This window comes from Schistocerca gregaria, chromosome 6, assembly GCF_023897955.1.
Source record: "Schistocerca gregaria isolate iqSchGreg1 chromosome 6, iqSchGreg1.2, whole genome shotgun sequence".
NCBI classification, from domain to species: Eukaryota; Metazoa; Arthropoda; class Insecta; order Orthoptera; family Acrididae; genus Schistocerca; species Schistocerca gregaria.
The window spans coordinates 528750438-528777323 of record NC_064925.1 but is presented as its reverse complement, the minus strand read 5'-3'; the positions used below and the strand labels follow the sequence as shown (position 1 = coordinate 528777323).

The following is a 26886-nucleotide window of genomic DNA, read 5'->3' as shown; positions in this document are numbered from 1 at the left end:
CTTTTTGGACGTAATTATTATACAAGTGTTAAAAGTGTGTATTGTTTCGAGAGGAGATAGTACTCATCGAAATGAGAAAAACGCACTCTTTATGAAAGAACATTTGTTCATAAGAGGGACTGAGAGCTGTTTGGGATATGTACAAAGTCGTTGCCTTTACGCACGGTCAACAAGGTGTTTTTGGTTTTTTTCAGCAACAGAATATTCTAAGTACCCATCAGTTTGAACATAGGTGGTCATTAAACTCTTTCTTTTGTAAAATGTTCAAATGACCTCATGGTTACGTCTCGTGACGTTTTAGCTGCTTGATTCACCGCCAGTGTTTTGTGTTCCACTTGACCGTAGGTTATGTTGACAAGTAATTCACTGCTTTGCCTTCCTTACGCTTAGCATCAAATGTTTATAAGATCATTACGGACCCTTCGTGTTCGTATTGTGGAAGGCTGTGTAATCAGAGGCAATACTCCAGAGATACGACAGTGATTCGCTATTCAATGCGATGGCGGTATCAATACTAGCGGTGGGAATTTTGAAAACTGCTTTTAAGGAAGCCTCATGTGGAATCGTGGTGCGTTCTGTTGCTCTCTGTTTCCCATAATAAATGTACTGTGAAAAGATGCAGAAAATGAATTTTAAAAGGAAATAAAGTTTCTGGACTTGTGCCGAGGCGCCGTATTCCTTCTGTACTAGTAGTCGTTGCATCCTGTATATACGCCAATCACAGGTACATCGTGTATACAATCCCCCTTGGTCGCCCGATAAAGTACGCCAATTTTACTACCACGAGTAACGCCTACAAGACCACATTTTCAGAGAACGTTGACTATGAAACCAATGTGTTTCTCTGAATTGCAGAATGTTCTCGATCTATGGAGCACAGATACTGTTGAAAACAACAAATGCATCTCGTACTTACAAATCAGTCGAGATGAGTTCTACTTTGCTTCAGATACCATAGTTAACGAACTGAAGCAGGGCGAGACAGTTATTTTGAAGCGCCGAAAGATGTTTTGCAAAAGAAATCGGTGGATACCTGGAAGTTTACACCAAGCGAAGTTGGCGAACAAAGCAGTTCTGGGAAGAAATGAATGCTTAGACACGGAGACCAATTTCCAGCCTGTAAACTCTACGCTTATCTAGTCTAATGAGAGGCCGTACCCGCTGTGAGTTACGCCGCCGCAAAGTGATAAGGAGAGACGTCCGAGGAGAACAAAGGAAAACAGTTTCGACAGGATTTCCAAAGTACTTCATCCATTTTCTTCGTCATACACAGGCACGGCACCACGAGCGGGATTGCGTAATGATAACTTTGGCAACACAGGGAAACAACGAAAGCAAAATGAACTGCTTACTGCACTAGCAGGTCCTACTTCTCTGATAATATTCTATCCAGATATAACATCTTGACATTACCTTCACAAAGAGAGGACTTACGATAGAGCCAAAGAGTTACTTCTGATCCTAGTTAAAACTGCTGATAATCTACATTATATTTTCGTGCCATGTAAAAGATATTAATATGATCATCCCAGTATGACGCAACGGATATGATGTTGGTAACACTGACTATGACTACGGAATTACAAAAGGCGATAATGAATCACTTGAAAGTGCTCAAAGAGCCGAAACTGCAGTAGTGTATCCAGAAGGAAATAAAATAACCAAATGGTGAAGGCAATGGCATTTAGACAGTTGTAGGATATTTGTGGTAAGAGCTTCTGGGACCAAACTGCTGAGGTCATCGGTCACTAAGCTTACACACTACTTAATCGAACTGATACTAACTAACGCTACGGACAACACACACACACACACACACACACACACACACACACACACACACACACACACACACACACCAATGCCCGAGGGAGGACTCGAACCTCCGACGGGGAGAGCCGCGCGAACCTTGACAAGGTTTTTTTTAATAATATATAGACGATGTGTAGGAAGTGCACAGTGATGTGGCGTCTTCGTAAGACAGTGGTCGCGAACTATAGGGAAGACAATGCAGACGCAAGGCTCGCTGCAGCGGAAGGAGCGGTCTGCACAATAAAACTACTGCTGCTGTCCCCTGTCATGTCCAACGAAAACCACTCTAGATTAACCACTGGCAAGTTTACTCAGGGCGGAATGATGCTATAAACTAGAACTTTCAGTACCGTTTTTGTTTACCGTTCTTGTATGTTTACAAATGCATCTCTGTTATTAAGGAGCCAAACGCCAAAAACTATGAGGGATGAGCCTCATATTTCAAGTATTGACAGGAGTCACTACCAGTAAGAGAAAAGAGATTTAGGGAATCGGTCCCATTCGTAGCATCTATGCCCCACAGAGCATCTTCCCGCTGTTAAGTCTAGATGAACGTACGGGCCGGCCGCGGTGGCCGAGCGGCCCTAGACACTGCAGTCCGGAACCGCGCGACTGCTACGGTCGCAGGTTCGAATCCTGCCTCGGGCATGGATGTGTGTGACGTCCTTAGGTTAGTTAGGTTTAAGTAGTTCTACGTCTAGGGGACTGATTAACTCGGATGTTAAGTCCGATAGTGCTCAGAGCCATTTGAACGTATGGTGAAACTGTGTCAGCAGAGTATAATACACAGCAATCATAATCGAAACGCTGTTTATGGGAAATGCCGCCTGGAATGCGACTACCTCTCTCAAGAAATCCAGCCCAAGTCACAGGCATCATTTCCTCCCACACAGATTCCGCTGGTGCTTGGCGTGAGTGTGACGTGCAACCGCACACTACGTCAGAGCGGACAGGAAGACATTGTGGCTCGGATCTAGAGTTATTTCCTTTTTCCCGAAAGTGAATCATCCATACTGCACTACGAAATGACATTGCAAATGTTGCCTTCGCTGCTGCCGGCTGGACCAGAGAATATTTAGGGTCTTCCTACTTCATGTTTTCTGTGCCCTCACATAAGATTAGGGTAATGCTGCGGTGATTGGTTATTGCGAAGGCAACCCCGCCACCCACCCCACCCCACCCCACCCCACCCCACCCCACCCCACCCTACCCCACCCTACCCTACCCCACCCTACCCTACCCTACCCCGCAGCAGTAAGTTAATCGTTAACATGAAAGCTAAGAATTATTTTTAAAAATAGATTAGTGTCCGGAACTGCATGAAAACAGTCTTCAGACTGGAGATAGAACAGGATGTTGTGGCGACAACATCCTGTTCTATTTGCGTATGCAGCGAAGGAGGAAAAAAAAATCACTCCGTGCTTACACAGTGGCTATATGCATATGAAGACATATTGTGGAAACAGTAGAACTGTTACATACATACTCTACTTTGTTCCAGTGTTTCGCGATTAATGCTGTCTTTTTCAAACTAGTCCCATTCCCTTTCTAGAGAAATGGACAGAGACAAAACAGGTATGTGTTGGAATCAGAGACCAGACAGTATGATTTAATTTTTATGAATTTTGGTTAATATTCAACTCACAACATTTGGCCCAGTTACATTTTTGCAGAAACCGTTGAAATGTTTATTGAACACATGTACACCGTCCATAATAGTTAGAAAAAACACCACATAATGGTTAACATGCCCCCTGATACATTAACGTGCGTATAAATTTGCAAAAAGTGAATATTTAGTGAGCGCTTCACAGCTTGTTTTATGTAAGACAGTAAAATGAGTTAATGAAGTGGTGTTTAAAGCCTTCCCGGCATACTGATTGTTCCCTAAAAACACGGGAGAACTGCCGGATATCAGTAACGTCCTGTCACTATATTTCGGCGCAGAGTCTTCTGGCCATCTTCAGGTGAGTGCCACTGTACCTTTACAGACGGTAAATAATGTGCTGAACCATGTATGGCTGAAAGAAAAGTAAATGTTTATGTGAAATGTAGATATCAATTTTCTTTCTCTGCATGCTTCTCACATATCAAACAGACAACCGTGTTACGTCACAGTGGCGCCATTCAGAAGTTAAGGACTCTGCAAATTGTTACAATAGAGAGGTGCTAATGACATCGAATGCGGTGAAAAGTAAATATCTCAACATATATCCCAACAGCCTCTCAGCATAAAGCACCCCATTACCTGCAACACTAACGCCTTATTACATTGTTAAGAGTTGTTCATATATCCTATAGAATGTAAGCCTTCAATCACGATCAAAGAACCTCTGTATTTTACAACGTTTATACAAAGGGTCGGTATGTCTTTCACTGTCATTATGTCACATTTCATCTGACAAATCTTTTATAAAATCACTCAAACTCTTATAAAAGATATCGTAAAAGTACATCACTGCACCCTCAAAGATTTTGTAAAATATGTTTTAGGAAAAGATGTTTTATAAATTTCTTTTAAGAGATAATAAACGCCCAAAAGCGGTCCCACTCAAAGTCTTGTGTAAGTATTTTTGTTAGACTCTTTGTCGAATTCTGCATCACAGGAAAATTTTCCGTCGCTTACTACATACTGTTACGCTTCTGATATGAAATAACAAATCCAGTAGCAGACTGAGGCGATACTACATAGGCACCCAACTGCATTAGAAGTCTTTTAGAAGTCTAGAAATATCGAATCAATTTGAGATCCCCCATCGATAGCAGTCAGCGGATCGGGCCAACGCGAGCAGCAATGTCGCGATACGATAAACCGCAATCGCGACAGGCTACAATCCGACCTTTATCAAAGTCGGAAACGTGATGGTACGCATTTCTCCTTCTTGCACGAGGCATCACATCAACGTTTCACCAGGCAAAGCCGGTCAACTGCTGTTTTTTTATGAGAAATCTGATGGAAGCTTTCCTCATGTCAGGACGTTGCAGGTGTCGCCACCGGCGCCAGCCTTGTGTGAATGCTCTGAAAAACTAATCATTTGCATATCACAGCATCTTCTTCCTGTCGGTTAAATTTTACGTCTGTAGCTCGTCATCTTCGTGGTGTAGCCATTTTAATGGTCAGTAGTGTAAATAACTGAAATCTTTGTTTTTGAATCACCCTGTACATTCTGCTGGGCGGGCGATCTTATTTAGTGAAGGACAGAATACCGGCTTGGACGAGACGCTAAGGGCAGCGTTGCGTGGGAGCAGTTCCTGGGGAGACGGAGGCGGGCCCTGCGAGGGTGAGCGCTCAGCGAAGCGTGGCCTCCTGGGGAGGACTTCCTCCGCACAACGGCTGCCAGGACGCCGGCGTCTCCGCTGCCCACATGCCCGCGCGCCGACGCCTTCAACCCGAGTGCCCTCACAGCTCTCCAGCAGGTAAGTCCTCCGTCTCCAACGTCGAAACCGTTCCGCACGACAATCACGTCTGCTTTATATACAGTGTGGTCCATTGACAGTCACCAGGCCAAATATCTCTAAGTCGTCTAGCTTGAAGGGGGAAACCAGATGGCGCTATAGTTGGACAGCTAGATGGCGCTACCATCGGTCAAAGAGATATCAACTGCGTTTTTTTTTTTAAATTGCAACCCACATTTTTATTACATATTCGCGTAGTACGTAAAGAAGTGTGAATGTTTTAGTTGGACCACTCTTTTCGCTTTGTGATAGATGGCGCTTTAATAGTCGCAAACATATAGCACACAATTTTAGACGAACTGGTAACAGGTAGGTTTTTTGTATTAAAATACAGAACCTAGGTACGTTTAAACATTTTATTTCGGTTGTTACAATGTGATACATGTACCTTTGTGAACTAATCATTCCTGAGAACGCATGCTGTTACACCGTGATTACCTATAAATATCGCATTAATGCAATAAATGCTCAAAATGATGTCTGTCAACCTCATTGCATTTGGCAATACGAGGAACGACATTCCTCTCAACAGCGAGTAGTTCGCCTTCCGTAATGTACGCACAAGCATTTACAATGCGCTGAAGCATGTTGGCAGGCATTGTCGGTGGATGACGATAGCAAATGTCCTTCAACTTTCCCCAACAAAGAAATCCGGGGACGTTAGATCCAGTGAACGTGCGGGCCATGGTATGGTGCTTCGACGACCAATCCACGTGTCATGAAATATGCTATTCAATACCGCTTCAACCGCACGAGAGCTACTTGCCGGACATCCATCATGTTGGAAGTACATCCACATTCTGTCATGCAGTGGAACATCTTGAAGTAAAATCGCTAGAACAGTACGTAGGAAATAAGCATACATTGCACAATTTAGATTGCCATCGATAAATTGCGGGCCAATTATCCTTCCACCCATAATGCCGCACGATACATTAACCCGCCAAGGTCGCTGATGTTCCACTTGTTGCAGCCATCGTCTATTTTCCGTTGCCCAATAGTGCATATTATGCCGGTTTACGTTACCACTGTTGGTGAATGACGCTTCGTCGCTAAACAGAACGCGTGCCGACAATCTATCATCGTCCCGTAATTTCTCTTGTGCCCAGTGGCAGAACTGTACACGACGGTCAAAGTCAGCGCCATGCAATTCCTGGTGGATAGAAATATGGTACGGGTGCAGTCGATGTTGACGTAGCATTCTCAACACCGACGTTTTTGAGATTCCCGATTCTCGCGCAGTTTGTCTGCTACTGATGTGCGGATTAGCCGCGACAGCAGCTAAAACACCTACTGGGCATCACCATGTGTTGCAGGTCGTGGTTGACGTTTCACATGTGGCTGAACACTTCATGTTTCCTCAAATAACGTAACTATCCGGCGAACGGTCCGGCCACTTGGATGATGTCGTCCAGGATACCGAGCAGCATACATAGCACACGCCCGTTGGGCATTTTATTAAAAAAAATAGTTAAAATGGCTCTGAGCACTATGGGACTTACCTGCTAAGCTCATTATTAGTCCCCTGGAACTTAGAACTACTGAAACCGAACTAACCTAAGGACATCACACACATCCATGCCCGAGGCAGGATTCGAACCTGCGACGTAGCGGAGGCGCGGTTCCAGACTGTAGCGCCTAGAAAGGCTCGGTAACCCCGGCCGGACATTTTGATCACAATAGCCATACATCAACACGATATCGACCTTTTCCGCAATTGGTAAACGGTCCGTTTTAACACGGGTAATGTATCACGAAGCAAATACCGTCCGCACTGGTGGAATGTCACGTGATACAACGCAGTTAAACGTTTGTAACTATTACAGGCCATCTATCACAAAGCGAAAAAAGTGGTCCAACTAAAACATTCATATTTCTTTAAGTACTACACGAATATGTAATAAAAAATGGGGATCCCTACTTTAAAAAAACGCAGTTCATATCCATTTGACCTATGGCAGCGCCATCTAGCGGGACAAACAAAGCGCCATCTCGTTTCCCCCTTCACGTTAGACGAGTTTCGTTCTTTGTAGGTTTTTCGTTTGACGCTTATTTCGTGAGATACTTGACCCGGTCACGATCAATGGACCACCCTGCAGAATGTCTATCCTACGAGTAGGCCGGTGCACTTTCTCTGAATTTTCGGTCAGTTGCAATTTCCTTCGTCCATCGCATAGCTGGAGTCGCCCCAAACAAATCTTGCTCCACACGTCTTTCAAGCAAGCCCAGCGCCGACAGAAAGCGTTGGTCTGTTTCCCGTTACAGACAAATGTATTTTTAAAGTGGAATTTTTACGTGTCCATTCGTCAGAGCAATCCTAAATTAGTCTAGTGCGACATTCGCTTTATAGATAACTATTAACAGGGACAGCAGAAGACAAAGAATAACCAGTACTGCAGCAGCGGCAGCCCGCACCGAGTGCCACCGCCATGCAGAGGCGCTGCTCAGTAGCTACTGGAGTACTGCTTACTCTTGGCCTTTTACTCTTCTTGTCAATACACACTGATAAAATGAATAACGCACTACGCTGATACGGGATCGCTCTCTTCAATCGGCACGGAAACTCCAATTGAAAAATGTTTTTGTTTGTGATGGGAAACAAACCGAGGCGACGCCTTCCGTCGAAGATGGGCGTCGTATGAAAGACGCCATGATCAGTATTTGTGCTGACTTCAGCTACATATTACTTACTTTACATGTGGCTAGGGCCTTATCGACCATACGCTTGCTCTATGAGCCTCTTCCACTTCTGCCTGTCCAATGCGCTGTTTGTGCAGTTGCTGTTGCTGTTCATCCTAGTTGTGTCCTCCCGAATGTTATCCAGCCATCTGATTCTGGGTATCCCGATTCCTCTCGTTCCATCTATTATTCTGCTGAATGCCATTCTAGGTAGTCTATTCTCTGTCATGCTTGCTATACGGCCTGCCCAATTCAACCTTCTCCTCTTGAGTACTTCGACGATGTTACGGTGTTTGTACAGCCCTCTTAATTCTTCATTTCTTCTTATTCTACATTCCATGTTATTTTGGTCGTATACAGGTCCAAAAATTTTCCTTAGTACTTTTCTTTCGAATATTAACAGTTTTTCAAAAAGGTTCAAATTGCTCTGAGCACTACGGGATTTAACAGCTGTGGTCATCAGTCCCCTAGAACTTAGAACTACTTAAACCTAACTAACCTAAGGACATCACACACATCCATGCCCGAGGCAGGATTCGAACCTGCTACCGTAGCAGTCGCGCTGTTCCGGACTGAGCACCTAGAACCGCGAGACCACCGCGGCCGGCGACAGTTTTTCTTCATCTTTCTTTGTAAATATTAATGTTTCACATCCATATAACATTACAGGCATAATGGTCGATTGATATAAGCGGATTTTGAAATTACTGCTAAGTGATCTTTTTCTTAGAATTTGATGAAACTAAAAAGTGTCCCGTTTGCTTTTGGTAAACGGGTATCTATTTCTATATCTGTTCTGTTGTTACCACTAAAAAGACTTCCTAGGTACTTGAAGTGGTCAACAGTCTTGAAACTGAATCCATCTACAGTCAGAGGTGCATCTTTTTTGGTTTTCTTACTTATGGGCAGATATTCTGTCTTTTCTTCACTAACATGTAATCCTGTTTTCTGAGCAATTTTGTAGTAACTTTGCATCATTCTGATTAATTCTCTTTTGGCACTACTTATTACTGCTACATCATCTGCATAGGCAAGTCTTGTAATGTTCACATCTTGTATCTGGATCCTTTGTGGACTGGTTTTAGAAAATTCTCTATCGATCTTCTCTAGGACAAGGTTAAATAAAATGGTGAAATGGCATCCCCTTGTCTCAGTCCAGTGTACACATACATATTACAGAAACGAAATTGTAAATGTCTGGCAAACATGAGAGAAAATGCGCCTGACGACCCATAGGAGAAACACCTGGTGTAGGTTGTGGAAAATAAAACTGACCAGGGAAACATTCTGATACATAGGGTCGTATTTTCTGAGAGTCCATTTACCCTGACCTGCTGAACCAGGCATCTGTAGGATCGAAAAACTGTCGTTCCAAAAGTGCTGATTCCACTTGACACAGAAACCAACGGCAGAACTCCATGCACAGAAGTTCGTCTGGAAGCCGTAACTCATGCACAACAGCAGACTTGTAAGCGCAGAGCTGCAAGTTTTATTTTATATATATATAATGTTTCGATACGACCATCTCTTAATCCCCACTTGCATAGATAAACAGCGTACAGATTTCGTCGTATTTGTTCCATTAACGTTTTCCGCTGTTCGAAATCTTTAGGAATAGTTACGATTTCTATTCGCTACAGAGACCGTTTCGCGCCATTTTGCCACTATAAAGTGTGTGCCGAAAGTTTTGCCAAATCACTTACACCCAAACTCTTGCGCAAAACAGTTCCACGCACGTTTTCCACGCATTGTGGTTCACACTAATTCTCGGCAAAGAACACGTGCTGTTTCATAATGAGCACCATTTCGTTGTTGCACTCAACTGGTGACTAAACACGTCTGCTCCTCTCTCGCTCATTCAAACGGAATGTCACAATGAAGTACACTGGACAGAGAAAATTGAAGCCGCCCATTTACAGTCATGTGACAGCAACCGACTGAAGCTTCCAAATAACGGTTTCCAGCATTTTCTGTGATGAGCGGCGCTCCTGTTCATTAATGTGTGTCAGTTACTCGTCAGTATTATAAATATTTTACGGGCCAGTTTTTTGCCTTGCCCACACCGTACATCACTGACTTACGTTAGTGAGAACTAAGCAAGGTTAATGCCTTGAATTTTTAATTATTTTCAATAGCTTCTCTCTGGTACAGATACTTTCGATAAGCAGGCCGGTGTGGCCGAGCGGTTCTAGGCGCTTCAGTCTGGACCTGCGCGACCGCTACGGTCGCAGGTTCGAATCCTGCCTCGGGCATGGATGTGTTTGGTTGTTTGGGGAAGGAGACCAGACAGCGAGGTCATCGGTCTCATCGGATTAAGGAAGGACGGGGAAGCCGGCCGTGCCCTTTCACAGGAACCATCCCGGCATTTGCCTGAAGCGATTTAGGGAAATCACAGAAAACCTATGTCAGGATGGCCGGACGCGGGATTGAACCATCGTCCTCCCGAATGCGAGTACACGTGGATGTGTGTGATGTCCATAGGTTAGTTAGGTTTAAGTAGTTCTAAGTTCTAGGGGACTCATGACCTCAGATGTTAAGTTCAATAGTGCTCAGAGCCATTTGAACCATTTGGAACCTGTCCCATTTGTTTTTCATATTCGTCGCAACAATTTACGACATACACCTAACCCTCGCTCACTGAACGACCCATAGGTTATTAAAAGATTTTCGCATTAAAAGTCCATGTCTCACTGCCATTACGCAAAAATAATAATGTATACGGACTGTAAACTTTTCTTTTCAGACACACCAGAAGCTTCGTTTTGGAAGCGCTGATTAGTTTAACAAAAGAAAGAGTAAAAATTGTCTGCAGTGGTTTTTGTGCTCATCCAGTGATTGCTTGCTTCAAGTATAAATACTCAGACAGAACAGCTATTTTTGTGGCTTTGTGGTCGATTTGTTTTCTTTCCTTCTTAGTGTGTTGGCTATACATTTATGTTGATTTTCCTCCTTTCAAACTTGCTGTGCTAGCTACTTTATTCCATTCGCCGTTGGATTTGCTCGAAAGACTAATTTTACTAGGAATTCCTTTTTCGTTTTCCCGCTTTAGGATCGTAGACCTCCTCCTAGGACAGCATCGAGTAGTAGCAGAATTTCCTTTGAACAGAGGGGCCATTAAGGCGGTGCGACACTCTACGTACGATCGGATCACGCGCGTCTAGGAGTAACGGAGCGTTCAAAAATTCCAGATTATGTCGGTATTTAATGGCGATGAAAAACTATTTGGCAGCGCTATAGACTGGTATCGCAGCAAGACCCGAGCCTAGGCTCATCTGTCACGAACGCAGAAATCTTTCAACTTCTGACATGTGACACGAAATGAATTAATACTTAGATTCCCTGTGTGTGTGTGTGTGTGTGTGTGTGTGTGTGTGTGTGTGTGTGTGTGTGTGTGTGTGTGTGTGGAGGTTCTCTTCATTCCTCTCAGTGCTTAATGGTATTCCGGTAGACCGTAACGCTCCTCACAGCGTTTTGGCTAGAGTAAGGGAATTCTATTGTTTTAATCGAAGCGTACGGTATCACTGTGCTAAATTCCTCAAAATTTTAGGCAGATTCCTCTAGTCCTCTTTCCTGTATAAGAATCCCTCCTTCCCACTGTGACTATTGAAAAGTTAGATTTGTGGCTAGTAATGTTTCTTTGGCTTTCCAGTTCCCTTGGGGCGTACAATTCCAACTTACAACAGGTGGTTATAAAAAGGCTAACGCACACTGCTTCCTGATACTCCACCTCCGGAATGGTATCAAACTTTCCGTATGACAACATTCGACATTACGCAAACGCTCTGTGTTTCTCAGAAGAATTTCAGATTGAAATTCCCCGCCGGAAGAGGACATGACGAAGTTTCGTTCGTCAAATTATTGCAGCTTCGGAGGATGCTTAGTCCCTCTGGGTCAACACAAAGGTGTTTTATTTCAGCTCACTGATATAATTAGTTCGGGGTTTTCAAATACCGTCTGCTGGCTTTTCATTAGCGTCTTTACTTCGCCAGTGTGCATTTCTAAGCTTCATCATGAAGCACTGAGCTGTCAGCCACGGACCTTCATCGGAATGTTAATATGCCAAAAAGACGTATTTGTAAATTTTGCCGATTTCTGCTGTATGACCTCATAACGAAGTAATGTCTACATGTTATTAAATGATCATACTTTGTTGTTCCACGCTTCAAAATAAATATAACTGCATATGTTTTCAAGTGTTTTCCACTGATGGCATGTTCTGAATCAAGTACAGTTCTCACTCATTCGAGGTTACGGCGCAAAAAAGGAGCGCACATCATGTAGATCTAACTCCACCTGTAAACATAGCGGGACTGCAAGGGGTCCATATGCGCAATGGCATTACATCTAGTACGATCAACCGGACGGGTGACTCCCATTACTACGAAGCGAAAAATCAATAGCTGCTCCAAATAAATCAGAGCGAAAGAAAGTGAAATTAACTGACCGGTTACTATAGTATTCTATAATCCAATCTTAAACTGAAGCCATCAATTGTTTCGTGTGTTTAGAAACAGAAAAATACTCTGCTGAAGGGTTTACTATACCGTCGTTAAGTGCATTGAACATATGTCTCTGCGCATCCGTGCTAATTGAACGAGCTCTGACCTTCGTTAATCGAATATTTCGGGCTGCAAACCAAGAACCTCATTCATTACACTTTTCTTTTAATACTCTTTTCGTGAGGTTTCTCAGCTTCCAATACTCTGCATCTGCACACTACCTCTTATGCTGTGGTCCACCCTGTCATTATGCCTTCTCATGCTTTGAATCGTGTATGTCACACAAATCACGTTAAGTCGTAATGTGAGTTGTGTAGACTTGAATATCGTTAGAGATGCGGGACACAAGGATATGAAGGGAAATCAATGAAGGAAGGAAGATCAGAGATAAATGCCCCGATGGCGACGAGGAGCACAAGATCGAATTGGACAGATGTGGGGAAAGGGAATCGACCTAATCCTTTTCGAAGGATTTACCCCGGAATTTGCCTTAATGAGCGAAAACCTTAAATGAGGATGGGCGGACTGTGGATATGAAACGCCGTCTTCCCAAACCCGAGCCCCGTGTCTTAACAATTGCACCACAAGGTGCAAAGAAACCACCTGCGCACGTTAGACCTGACGGTGCTTATGAACGCTGTGGAAGCCATTAAACAGGTTGGCCGGATAGAAATTTTGAGTGCTGCTCATTTCCTTGCTCCTCAACGTCTGCATAAATTGGAGCGGTAATTTTCTGACGAGGAGAGCGATCGTGTTGCCTTCCACGGCTAATGCAGCGGAAACCGGTCACATTTCAACAAGCGTTCCTGGTCAGACATCGACGTACGTTTGCCAGAATTTTACTGTTCGTGCATTCTTCCAGTACCTTACAGGTATACTTAAAATCAATAGACTTTTTGTACAATACATTTCCACGCCTCTACACAAATCCATAATATTATTTTATCAACATAACATCAGAAGCGTGTATTCCGATTTTGCAAAGGAAACACCATAGAAACCACCGAGCCTGGGTAGAGCTACGTGAAACATGCCGTCAAATGCCAGCAGAGTTAAGCGGTACACGTGCGAATCGTTTCGTATGGGGGAGAGGAGTCCTTTAAACGAGTGGATACGCCGTCAGAAGTGAATGGAGGCAACGAAAATATTGACAGAGAGGCTTCGGGTTCACCACTTTCCGTCCCTCCGCAGAGGCAAGCGAAAGCTAAGAGCTACGCGGCTCAAGACGTCGATAGCCAAACCCAATATGTAAAGCAGCGAGTTGCGAAGCGCAAACCATGAGCGGATGACAAACAGTCAAAATCTGAAGATGAGTACTCTTAAAGAACGTTTCTGAATCAACCACATACTATCCAGGAAAGAAACAACGTATTCCCAGAATTACGCAAAGACGCCAATCGCACCGATGACAGGTAGTTTGCAAACTCAATACTGAGCTAAGAGGCCCCATATGTGGAAAACTTCAAAGTTCCAAAAATTATCTGCATTCGGTGTACATTGCCTCGTTCTTAGGGAAAAAAGGCGTGAAGCATTCTGAATGGGCGTACGGTATTCTTCCACTAGATGGCATATGAAATCCACGTCATATTTAAGAGAACCTCATAATATCTACCTGTCATAAATTACCACATTCTGTTTTAATACTAGTTTGCCTGACATTATTTCAAGTTCAGCTTTTGCTTAGGAAAGAAGCTATAGCAAGACGGCACCATTCTATTTCTATTGACCCGCTAAGAAGTGAATATGAAAGAACGACATCGCACATTAACATTTCGTAGCAGGAGAGATGACGTGCTGTCAATGAAAGGACAGTCGATCGTCTGGTTTACATACAACACTACATGCTACACAGGTTTGGTGTGTCATCTCTGGCGTATCGCTTTTTCAGTAAGACCACTGGCAATTTCACGTCGTCCAGTCGAACCAACCCAACAAGCCCGACGTAGAAGAAAACTAAATGCCATTATTTGGTGTTTGCAACAGACCGATCTATTAATTCGCTATTACATTAAAGTTCTGGCGAAATGCATCACACTAAACGACTAATGAGTTCAGTTCTGTCTTAGGGGTTACAAGTGACAACTATTGGCTATACGAGAGTAAAGATCTGAACTGTAACAATTCCTATTTCGAATCTTCTAACCATTACAAATCTGAGATTATAAGAAAATTTCTACGGTAGCTATCACGTAAGCTGTACCGGCGACCCAGCTCTACACTCGAAGCGGGATCTGAAGACGGCGATCGGCTTCCTTGCAGAAACACTGCGCAGTTATTATACAGAACATCCGACATTAAACCGTAAAACCACGTAAGCAGATAATATGTCTTGAATGTCTCAAATGTCATGTTACGAAGCTCTTTCTACACCCTGGCGTCCGTGTCTTACAAGTAACCAAAATGAGAAAAAAGCTAAGTACTGGTACGTGGTTCTAACCGACACGTTTTCAATCAGCTGCAAAGATGTAGCCGATCTTCATTTACATTGTACTATACAAAATCTAAAAACATAAAATTAACAGCAAATGAAACTGCAGCTTCAGAGTTTTGCAGTCGTCGCTTAATAGAAAGACAGAGCAACCTTTTGTTAAAAAAAAATACTGTACTTTTGGCACATATAAAATTACTAGTGTGATCGGTGTTTTTACGTATAAATAGCGCGGAACATGAAGAAGGAAAGCAAAAGCCCGAAGTGATACCAATGTTATAGAAAACTGCAAAATCATGTAGATCAAGATGAACGATTATTTTTGGAGAAAAGAAGTAGCGGAAAACAATACTAAAAGATTTAGTACTCGATCAGAAGTAATCACGTTTTTTACACTGTAGGAAATATTGCAACGAGCCGCAAGTTGAAATGATTAATTATACCATGGCTAGTTTCGGGCCTGAGCGCATCGTCAGATGGTAGTAGCGTTGACTTCTTGCCCTGCTTTACATAGGAGTATTTCCTATAGTGTAATTTACGAAAAAAGCTGTGGTGTTCTCCAACCAAAATGGATAATATAAACGTTTGTTTCTGTCACATTAGTGAGAGTTTGATAAGAGTACAATGGCGCGCGGCGACCGCGCAGCGTATATTTAAAAGGCGCAAAACGCCTGGGCGATGGCTATGCTACGCAAGACAACGTAACTAGAGACCGTGAGCAGAGCTGCTCATTGGTCCCAGACAAGAATACGGCGCAGCGGACAACATTCGGCTGGTACTGGCTGGTTCTGCGTGCAAACGGAACCTGCCGTGTCATCTGGTCAAGAGCTGAAAGTAGCCACACTACGCCACTTTCTATTGCCTGTGTTAATGGATATTGGAGCATAAGTTGGTTGGGATCAGGATAAGCTATCATTAAACGTTGCACGTTTGTATTTTCCCCTAAGACACTTTTACAAGGATGCACCCTGCTCGTTCAAAATGAAAGTTCGGTTATCTCGAAAAAACACAGCTTAAATGACGCAAATGACAGTGACGTTATAATCACAAATTCCTTTCTGCGCAACCACTGGCTACACGTAATCCCCCAGTGCTATAATAGTACAATAATACAAACAAAGCAGCAGATTTCTATTGAAGAATCAAACTGACATTAGAAACTTCCTAGCAGATTAAAACTGAATGCCGGGCCGGGACTCGAACCTAGAATCTTTATTCTTCTCGGACAACTGTGTTGGCGACTGAGGTATCCACGTACTACTCACGACTCTTCCTCATAGTTTTACTCCAGCCAAGCTCCCGAGTTCGAGTCCCGATGCGGCTCATATTTTTAATCCGCCGGGAAGTTTCGAATCAGTGCTCACTCGGTTGCAGAATGGGAATTGATTTCGGAACCTGTAACTAGACGGCTAACAAGATGTTCATAGGGATGGGAACGACGACAAGTGAATCGATACATTCGTACGGCCGCTGGGATCAGCGACTCTATAAGGAACATCGATTCAAAATAAGATTCTAACATCACAGCATCACCTGAATGCATGTTTCAGTCTGCGCTGTAGCTCTTACTTTCCTGTTTGTTCTCGCTATTCATGCGGCCGCGGTCATCTCCTGAACACATCACTTTTAGCCTACTGGTATGTCAGATGCGGATTGAGTTCAGACCCTGGCACGGCACGCAGCCACTAACATTCTGGCGGGTTCACCGTCGTACGCACTCCAAGACCCATGGCCTTTTGTGAGAAGTTACCCTTAAAAAGTTGGTCAGTTACAAGCGGAATTAACTATCGTTCATCATGAATACGGGCAATAGTGAAGCTGTTATCATGTTCTCTACCTTCACCAGTTTTAAAAGTCACATGTGTAAGAAAAAGTGGGAGCACAAAACGACAATAGAGTAACAAATACTAGAAAACAAAAAATAAATCTGTCAACCAAGCGCACTATAGACAAAAGCGCCGTCCAGATAAGTTGTCACCGCATCCGTGCTGTCCTACACTTTCAAAATCCCAATGACGCACGCAACAGCACGGGTCATCTCTGCCACTATGTGATCACGCTAATACTTTTGAAGTCAGCTAGCAATTAAGATACTGAAATTGAGGAAGAGTTGTGGAACGAAGATGGTTGACAGTGAAATTTGAAAATACGGCACTTTCGTAGCAATGATCGAGACGCTGTTAGTCCCTGTCTCGGGCGACAGATCAAATGGAAAAAAAACCTCGTAGACATATAGACACCTTTACTTCTCTGTGCTGAAACGGAGAATAGTGAATCTGGCATCCTCACTACAGCTATTCTCGCTTTGGTAACAATAATGCTCAGGAAAGCAGGCGGTGTTGCAAGAACCCGCCGATTCTGTAACGCCACGTCGCGAAAATCAATTGCAAAAGTTGCTAAGTGTAAGCAAGGAAAACATTTACTTACATCGTCAGTGTACTGGATGCACGCAGCTCTCCTCCCCTCGAGGCAGATGATCACTGTCCACAAGCGAGAGTACAGAGTTCACAGAACGCAGTACAACACCCCGTGTCACTGTACACAAATGTGAGGAATAGCGAACACACACTGTGCGAAGCTGCGAGAGGAACCGCAGATCACTGTGCGCGCGGCACTTGTCGACCGGCTGTTGCGCACGCGGACCGCTGGCTGGAGCTTGCCCTTCGCCTCTCCGGAGCTAACTCCATCTGACGCCCAGCACACGCTTCCTTCCTAGTCCACTGCCGCCGCGCGTCTGAGTGGCTCTCCTGGTTAGGACCCCGTCCTCCCCTCCGCCAGCGGCTGCTGCTGCTGCTGCCTCCCCACCACGCCGCCCAGCTCCCCCCCTGCCGGTGGATCAACGCCCCCTCCTCCCTCTCTCGCTCACCCCACCTCGGACAACTGGTGCAGCGAATTCGCTTCCCGGCGGAGCACGGAGCGGCATGGGTAACTGCCTTCCCCGATGGCGGCGAAGACAACAGCAACGGCCGCTTCCCTGCCGTATGCGTAAGAGCGCTCGTATTACTCACCTAATCCCAATAAAGCACGTAACAAACTAGGCAGCTGCACGACGATCTCGTAAAAGTCTACATCTATACTCCCACAACTCACCTTAACGTGTGTGGTTTTTGCTACACTGTATCCACCTCCCTTTCCTGCCACTTGTAAATGGTGAGCGGCAGAATGACTATTTGCAATTCTCCGTGTGAACTCGGATCCCTCTCATTTTACGGGGGGTCAAATACAGGTAGCGAAAGGCTATTTACAATTTGTACAGAAACCAGATGGCAGTTATAAGAGTCGAGGGACACGAAAGGGAAGCAGTGGTTGGGAAAGGGGTGAGACAGGGTTGTTGCCTCTCCCCGATGTTATTCTATCTGTATATTGAGCAACAGCAAAGGAAACAAAAGAAAAATTCGGAGTAGGTATTAAAATCCATGGAAACGAAATAAAAACTTTTGAGGTTCGCCGATGACATTGTAATTCTGTCAGAGACAGCAAAGGACTTGGCAGAGCAGTTGAACGGAATGGATAGTGTCTTGAAAGGAGGGTATAAGATGGACATCAACAAAAGCATAACGAGGAAAATGGAATGTAGTCGAATTAAATCGGGTGATGCTGACGGAATTAGATTAGGTAATGAGACACTTAAAGTAGTAAAGGAGTTTTGCTATTTGGGGAGCAAAATAACTGATGATGGTCGAAGTAGAGATGATATAAAATGTAGACTGGCAATGGCAAGGAAAGCGTTTCTGAAGACGAGAAATTTGTTAACATCGAGTATAGATTTAAGTGTCAGGAAGTCGTTTCTGAAATTATTTGTATGTAGCCATGTATGGAAGTGAAACATGGACGATAATTAGTTTGGACAAGAAGTTGGCAAAGTTGTAGGACTTTCGCCGTTGCCTAATTGCAGGAACCAACTTAGTGGTTTACGAAAACCACTAAATCACGATTTCCGCTCGCGTATTTGAACACCGACTGTCCAGAATACGAAACCCGCTGTCTGAGCTACAGCGTCGATTCGCAAAGTACGCGCCGTCAACAGTACCACCATTGCGGAGGGGGTCCTGCATTCTAAAAGAGAGGATTTTCGCATCACAATGTGGTTCCGGGAATGTACGTGTCAAGAAGTGAGGAGAGTGATCGTTCTATTGTTGGCGTAAACAGTTAACGCGCTTGAGAATATTTCAAAGCTGAAGAGAAGCAGGTTGTGTGAGTAAAATTACATCTTCGTTGGCGACTGAAATGTTTCATTACAAGCATCTTGCAGTTAGCAGTTGCGGAAGAAGTCTGGCCATTGGGGAAGTGAAAACTCAACCACTTTCACATGAACAAAATAATATGATCATCGTGATGAGTACCCCAGTGAATCTGGAATTCGAAAAGCTTTGGGCTCATTACGATGTTGGTGGAAACAACGTCAGTATCATATAGTGTAATTAACCAAACTAAGATTCCTTTTTTTAATTAAAGAACGATGTGGGGTTCGGATAAATGCATTTCTAACCTATTAATATGATGCATCACTGATTCCAGTCTCCCTCTTTTTTTTTTTTTAATACTAAATCAGGACATCCGAATTAGCCTACCAGAAAACATTTCCACAAGAGCTTTATTTGGAGCACAGGTGCTTACGTCTCAGAAATCGGAGGGCAGACTTGGAAAACTTGTTAATTTTCGAAGCTAACGTGAGTGATACGAGTAAGAACCGCGGCAGTGCTGAGAAGATCGGAGGAAAGGAGATCCATACTATCCATACTTAATAGTACTGCCGGTCTGGAAATAGTCAGTGCTTTATTAAGCAATTTATACCTGTTCTATACCTTTTAATTGTTACACAGGCTCTAGAAGGTTGGCAAGTTTGCAGAATTATCAAATCTGGTTTGGTACGACCAACATCAGATGTGGTCAGTTCGGCAGGTCAATGACTGTGAGTGCATGAAGATACTTAACGCACATTCCTCGTTCTATCAGCTGAAACTACACGTTTACTGTCACCAGTTACAATTTATTTCCACTGCGCGTTTCAGAGGTTTAAACCAACAACAGGTGAGTTTGTATCAATTAACAAGACGTCTATGGGTTGTGCGTACGACGCTGGAGGTAACCCGAAGTGCAGTCTAGTAGCGTAAGACCAAAACAATACAGTATCTTACTTAGTACAAGTCTCAAGTTTTGCCACTATGCTCAATGTAAATATTTACATTTATATTTCTGTTCATCTTTACAACAGAAGATCTCTACAGAAGTTTGAGACTTGTACTGAAGCAGAGTTTTGTTTTCGTCTTTAACTACGAGACAGCGCCACAGGTTACTCCAAGGTCGAACACACAACTCATGTATGTCTTACTAACTATCATAAATTTACCTGATGATGAAGGTTTAAATCTCTGAAAAATTGTAATGCAAATAAAATAAATTGTGGTTGCTGAAGGTAGCGTTATAGTTTCAATTAAAATTAATACCCCATAGTAAATCATGACCTAGAATGTACGCATTTGAAGTTCCTTATTTTTAGTGTACTACCTGGATGCACAGGAAGCGGAATTGAATAGTTCTGGCGGTGACTAAAACTAGCGAAAAATGGTAATCCTGCAAAATGAGTGATGATGATCGAGGCTGTATAAAAATTTTAAAAAAGGTTTAGTGAATAGTACTATCACTCACTTAACACACAAGCCAATGTATTACGGGAATGATGGAGGAACGAAGTGTCGTCGAAGTCTGAAGTCGCTACAAGAGGACGTGGATGGCGTCGGAAGATGGGGGCGAGTGTAAGGGCGTTGAGCGAAGGAGAGGCTGGCATTTCATCAACGTTCAGGAGCGTGAGAACTGGACACAGTTTCGAGTTCTCATCCTCGTGCCTCAGTGCTTACTCGAACGGCGGGTGGTACATGTAACACTTCCAGGACAGCTAAGCCATATCGCAGCTCAAGAATGCGGCCGGAAGGCTTCAGAGAGAAGGCGGCCGCCCAAGTACCCAGAAGCACCGGCGAAGTGTCGGCGGCTGGGCGCAGACACTTCGCAGGTCCAGGCAGTAAAGCAGGAAGTGGTGCCTAGACGCGGTCGCGTAAGCCTGCTGGCCATCCCTGGGAATACCAGGTGGAGCCGCTGAGCAGGTAACGACGCAGATGAGGTGGTACCTCGCACTACCTCTGAGATTTCTGGTTAAGTCCCACACCAGGCTCGTTAGGAATTCCACAATCCGTCCCATCTCCCAACGTCACCGCTTACGGGTTGCGTGTCGATACTCACGATCCTCGACGACCTGTGTATCACTGCTCAGAAGCCGTGCGCGTATAAATCGAGAAGGCCGTAGTTACAACTTGAAAATAAGGATAGAAGGCGGCTCACACAGAATTTATAGTTGGTGCGATGAATGACAGATTTCTCTGAATCCAGAAAATGTAAGTTAATGCAGAAGAATACGAAAAACAATGCTGTAATGTTCGAATACAGCATTAGAGGTGTGTTGCTCGACAGTCACACTAAATATCTAGGTGTAGTGTTGCATTACGATAGGAAATGGAATGAGCACGTCAGTTTGGTACTAGGGCAGGCGAATGCTCGACTTGGTTTTATTGGGAGAATTCTGGGAAAGTGTAGCTCAGGAGACAGTAATATCAGAAGTTGAGTCCGCCTTGATGCAAAACATCTTGTTATTCGTTTATTTCTTTATTCTCCCATACTAGTTTAGGCGACAAATATCACCATGATCAGTGGGTTCTTTTAATCTTATTTATTGCATAAAATCTTATTTACTGCTTAAAAACTAGTTTCGGCGACAAATATCACCATCATCAGTGGTTTTTTAAATCTTATTTATTGTATAAAACCCACTGATGATGGTGATATTTGTCGCCGAAACTAGTTTGGGAGAATAAAGAACTAAACGAATAACAAGGTGTTTTGCATCAAGGCGTACTCAGTTTCTGATATTACTGTTTTTCTATGCAAACACGGACCAAATGGAAGAGTTCGTAGATGAAAATATTGTAAAGGAGACGGCGTGTAGAACGCTAATACGACCCAATCTTGAATACAGCTCAAGTGTTTGGGATACCCAGTAGGTCGGATTGAAGAACGACATCGGAGCACTTTACAGGTGTCCTGACAGAATATGTTACCGTTAGGAACTGTCAGAACGCAATTATTACGGAGAGGCTTCGGTAACTCAAATGGGAATCCGTGGGGGGAAGACGACTCTCTTTTTGCGAGTCACTACTGCGAAAATTTAGAGAACCGGCATTTGAGGCCGACTGCATATAGACTCTACTGCCGCCATAGTACATTTCGCGTAAGAGGCACGAAGATGAGAGACGTTCTATTTGCGAGTGGAATTAGACAGGAAACGACTATAATAGCAGTGGTACGTAGTACCCTTCCCCATGGCTTGGGCAGTATGTGTATGGATTTAGATGAAATAAGATGAGCAAAGAATATCGACTGATTATGAATTAGAACTGAGACACGCCACCTGTATCAAATTATTAAATGAGGTTATGTTTCCTTAATTAGTCTATCACGGTCAGTTGCGTGATCTGAATTGTGACTCGTCAATATATATACGTGTGTGTGTGTGTGTGTGTGTGTGTGTGTGTGTGTGTGTGTGTGTGTGTGTGTGTTAAGTTACTGATTACAGAAATGCACTTTTTACATGTAAATTTCATAACATACGGAAGTATCTGATACATTTGTGTACAGATACTGATGTAATACTGAATTTTTAAGTCGGTACTTATAGATCGTATGAGGTCGAAATCAGCTGATCGTGATACACTAATAAAAAGGTCTAATAAGCAAAAATTATGTGCGGTAATAATATGGACCGAGAATGAACCGACGGGAGGCAAAAGTATTAAGGTGCAGCATAAATAAAAGTAGCGACAAACTTAATATAAAGATTGCAAACCACGTAGCAGATGAAATAATTTTATCTGCTACCGGGGAACCCAAGTGTGCATCCAGGGTTCGGTTCTAGACGGTGTCAGATATTCTCACTGTGCTCCCCACCCCGCACTCACGCAATTTAATTTGCCGTCACCCCCACATTTAACGTATTGCAGAAGCCTACGATTTTAATAATAATCACAATAAAATATATAAAACATTTTAATATAATCATAATATTTTGCTTACGTCGCTGCTTGCTACAGTGGTTTTTCTTTTCTTGAATCCGCACCTATTGGAAGCAACATAATGCGTAACGGACTAAGATTGACACAAAAGAAAACAGAAGAGCACACGCAGAGACTGCACTCTTCGCCAAAAGAATTCAAATGGTTCAGAGCACTATGGGACTTAACATCTGAGGTCATCAGTCCCCTAGAGCTTAGAACCACTTAAACCTAACCAACCTGAGGACATCACACACATTCATGCCGGAGACAGGATTCGAACATGCGACCGTAGCAGTCGTGCGGTTCCGGACCGAAGCGCCTACAACCGCTCGGCCACCGCAGCTGGCCAAAAGAATTCCGTTGATATCAAGTGGAATCATTAATCTGAAAAAAAAAATATTTCTGAGTACCTACACCTAGAGCACAATACTCTATGGATGTGGTGAATCACGACCTGAGGGGAACTGGAAACGAAAAGAATCGAAGAGTCTTAGATGTGATGTTATTTTATAGAATGATGATGAAAATAGTGTGGACTGATAATATACGAAAGTACGAGGTTTCCTGCGGAATCGACGAGGGGAATAATATGTGAGAAACAATGGCTAAAAACGAAGAACAGGATGACAGAGCATCTGTTAAGACATCAGGAAATAACTTCTGTGGTACAAGTGCTACAGAGACGTAAAGAGGAGAGGAAATCTTGCGGGGCAACACTTTTCTAACAAGTCAGAAGAGTGGTGACAAATAAAATTTGTTTACACTTCTAGATGCGAACATTAGACATTAGGTCAAATATAAGTTAAAATACTAATTCCAAATAATTTTATCTTCATTAGCAGATGGATTAATTTAAATCACACTATTTTTTCTCAGCAATCTGTGACGCTGTCTGCCAGTGCTCACATACAATTTTTCCGATCGGTATTTACATGAGACCCACTGTTTTCACTTTCCTATATAAAAGCATCTACGCTTATTGCGATAGTTCGTTGCGCAGACAGTTGGTGAGAATGCCGAGTTTTATATTACGTGGGAGAAGGCTTTGCATTTCGTGACGTGGCGTCCGGTGTGAATCGATCTTTGGACTTCAACGTCTCGCCGGTATTGAGGTCATCAGAATACTGGTTGAGTTACATAAGAATGAGAGAAGGAATCAGGTGCGGCTTGTTGGAGAAATTATACTGGCGGTCGCATCAAGAGACTGAGGGAAACTGACGAAAAAGTAAATCAAGAGTGCCGAGCGGAAATTTTCTGTAGTGTCTTGTCATTAAAATTTGAAAGCTGTATCTCTTGAATATGAAACCAGGCTTTTAGCTACCGCATTTCTGTCCTTTATGGGGTTCATGAATACTGCGTCACAACGGAAAGATAGCCATTAAGAAGTTCACCACTAGACAATAACATGTAGAAAAAATAGTTCAAATGGCTCTGAGTACTATGGGACTTAACTTCTGAGACCATCAGTTCCCTAGAACTTAGAACTACTTAAACCTAACTAACCTAAGGACATCACACACATCCATGCCCGAGGCAGGATTCGAACCTGCTACTGTAGCGGTCGCGCTCTTCCAGACTGTAGCGCCTAGAACCGCTCGGCCACTCCGGCCGGCTAACTTGTAGACAGTCGGTTCCCTGCCACTGGTGATGATAACAACAAAGGCGGTTCAAGTTTTATCCATATATGATAGGACAACATAAGGCCGTGTTGTACACGGCACTTGCAACCGAGTGATCGCTTTGCAGCCACTATAAGATATCAGTAGTCGATCTAAACCGGTAATCAGGGCAAAACAAAAAAGAAAAAGTGCAACATTAGGCTGCAAAAACAGCTACCCGAAAAAGTGACTTGTAGGTTTCTTCATTTGACGGTGAGCCAAGCATTCATTTAGACTGTTCCGGTAACCTTAAAGAAGAGCAGCGATATTTTCGCTTAGAATTCCACATGTTTTCACTTCCTCAAATACTGCGGGTTTTGCATGAATACGCTTCAGAGAAATCCTTTCTTGTATCTCTCAGCCACAGGCAATTGAGATAGTATTAAGAGCGGTTTCTGTTTATTAATTAATCATCATTAGACAGTTCTCATCAGTTTGAGTGTTAGCTTCAGGAAATTGTGCACAGATCCTAGGTCGCTCTATGCAAAACATACACATACCAAGTGGGATTTCTACCTAAGCGCAAAGTAATGGTTGTCGTATATCGAAGTTGGCCTCGAGTCACACAAACAGTATCGGCGTCCACAGCAGAAGCTTTTCGCTATGGAAATAAACATGTAACTTAGATATGCACCATCTGACGATGAGCCTGAGAAGGTTCGAAAGCTGTAACACAGGAGTATTTCAAAGGAGTGTCTAATTGCAAAGTACCGGGCGATCAAAAAGTTAGTATAAATTTGAAAACTTAATAAACCACGAAATAATGTAGATAGAGAGGTGAAAATTGACACACATGCTTGGAATGATATGGGGTTTTATTAGAACAAAAAAAGCAAAGTTCACAAAATGTCCGACAGATGGCGCTGGACAGCAAAACGTCAGTGACTGATCATGACAAACGTGTATAAAAGGAGCTGTAATGAGAGGGAGAATCAGATACGCCAGCAGTCGCAGTATGTTGACGTTACCTGAAAATTCGATTTTAGTGAAGCTGTATTATCAGAATGGGGAATGTGCTAGTTCAGTGTTACGATCCTATCGCCATAGAATGGGGATTCAAACAGGTAAAGGTCCGACGACAAATGCAGTTGTGGCGAGAACGATGGTGTGGACCGACGAAGCTCATTTCACGCTTCGAGGGTCTGTCAATGCCCACAACTGCAAAAATTTGGGCTACCGAAAATCCTAGAACTGTCGTGGAAACTCCATTGCACGACGAGAAAGTCACGGTATGGGTTGGATTTACCATATCTACCGTTATCGACCCTTTTTTCGTCAAGGAAATGCATGATTCTGATTTCGTAACTGCTACCGTGACGGGTGAGAGGTACGCCGATACGTTACAGAATCGCATCATCCCCAGCCTGGCTGATAAACACCTGCTGGAACGTACGATGTTTATGCAACAAGAAAAATGGTTCAAATGGCTCTGAGCACTATGGGACTTAACATCTATGGTCATCAGGCTCCTAGAACTTAGAAATACTTAAACCTCACTAACCTAAGGACATCACACAACACCCAGTAATCACGAGGCAGAGAAAATCACTGACCCCGCCGGGAATCGAACCCGGGCGCGGGAAGCGAGAACGCTACCGAAGACCACGAGCTGCGGATGATGTTTATGCAGGATGGCGCTCAACCGCATATTGCTAGACGTGTGAAAGATCCCTTGCGCGCCTCATTTGGTGATGATCGCGTGCTCAGCCGCCACTTTCGTCGTGCTTGGTCTCCCAGGTCCCCAGACCTCAGTCCGTACAATTATTGGCTTTGGAGTTACGTGAAGTCGCAAGTGTATCGTGATATACCGAGATCTCTAGGGACGCTGAAAGACAACATCCGACGCCAATGCCTCACCATAACTCCGGACATGCTTTACAGTGCTGTACACAACATTATTACTCGACTACACCTATTGTTGAGGAATGATGGTGGACATATTGAGTATTTCCTGTAAAGAACATCATATTTGCTTTGTCTTACTTTGTTACGCTAAATATTGCTATTCTGACCAGATGAAGCGCCATCTGTCGGACATTTTTTGAACTTTTGTATCTTTTTGGTTCTAATAAAACTCCATGTCATTCCAAGCATGCGTATCAATTTGTACCTCTCTATCTACATTATTCCGTGATTTATTCAGTTTTCAAATTTATACTGACAAAAGTCAGTATATTAGTGAACGAGCATCTGATGATGATTTTCTAAGAAGTCGAAACAGGTAGTACAGTTTGTGTGCCCCGAGGTTGAGA

At 43.5% G+C, this 26886-nt stretch overlaps 1 protein-coding gene across 3 annotated transcripts in view; it reads right to left on the bottom strand.

Annotated features, from left to right (window-relative positions):
- The window catches only part of LOC126278325 (ras-responsive element-binding protein 1-like), a 380719-nt gene that overhangs the window by 40173 nt on the left and 313660 nt on the right, over positions 1-26886 (bottom strand). Inside the window, exon 1 of one of the 3 annotated variants that reach the window (XM_049978345.1) lies at positions 17302-17630. The exons of 1 other annotated variant lie outside the window; for it this stretch is intronic. The gene's annotated coding sequence lies outside the window, so the exon portion shown is untranslated. Of the gene's footprint in view, positions 1-17301; positions 17631-26886 lie in introns of those variants that run through there. One more of the 3 variants, XM_049978344.1, reaches the window with a different exon arrangement.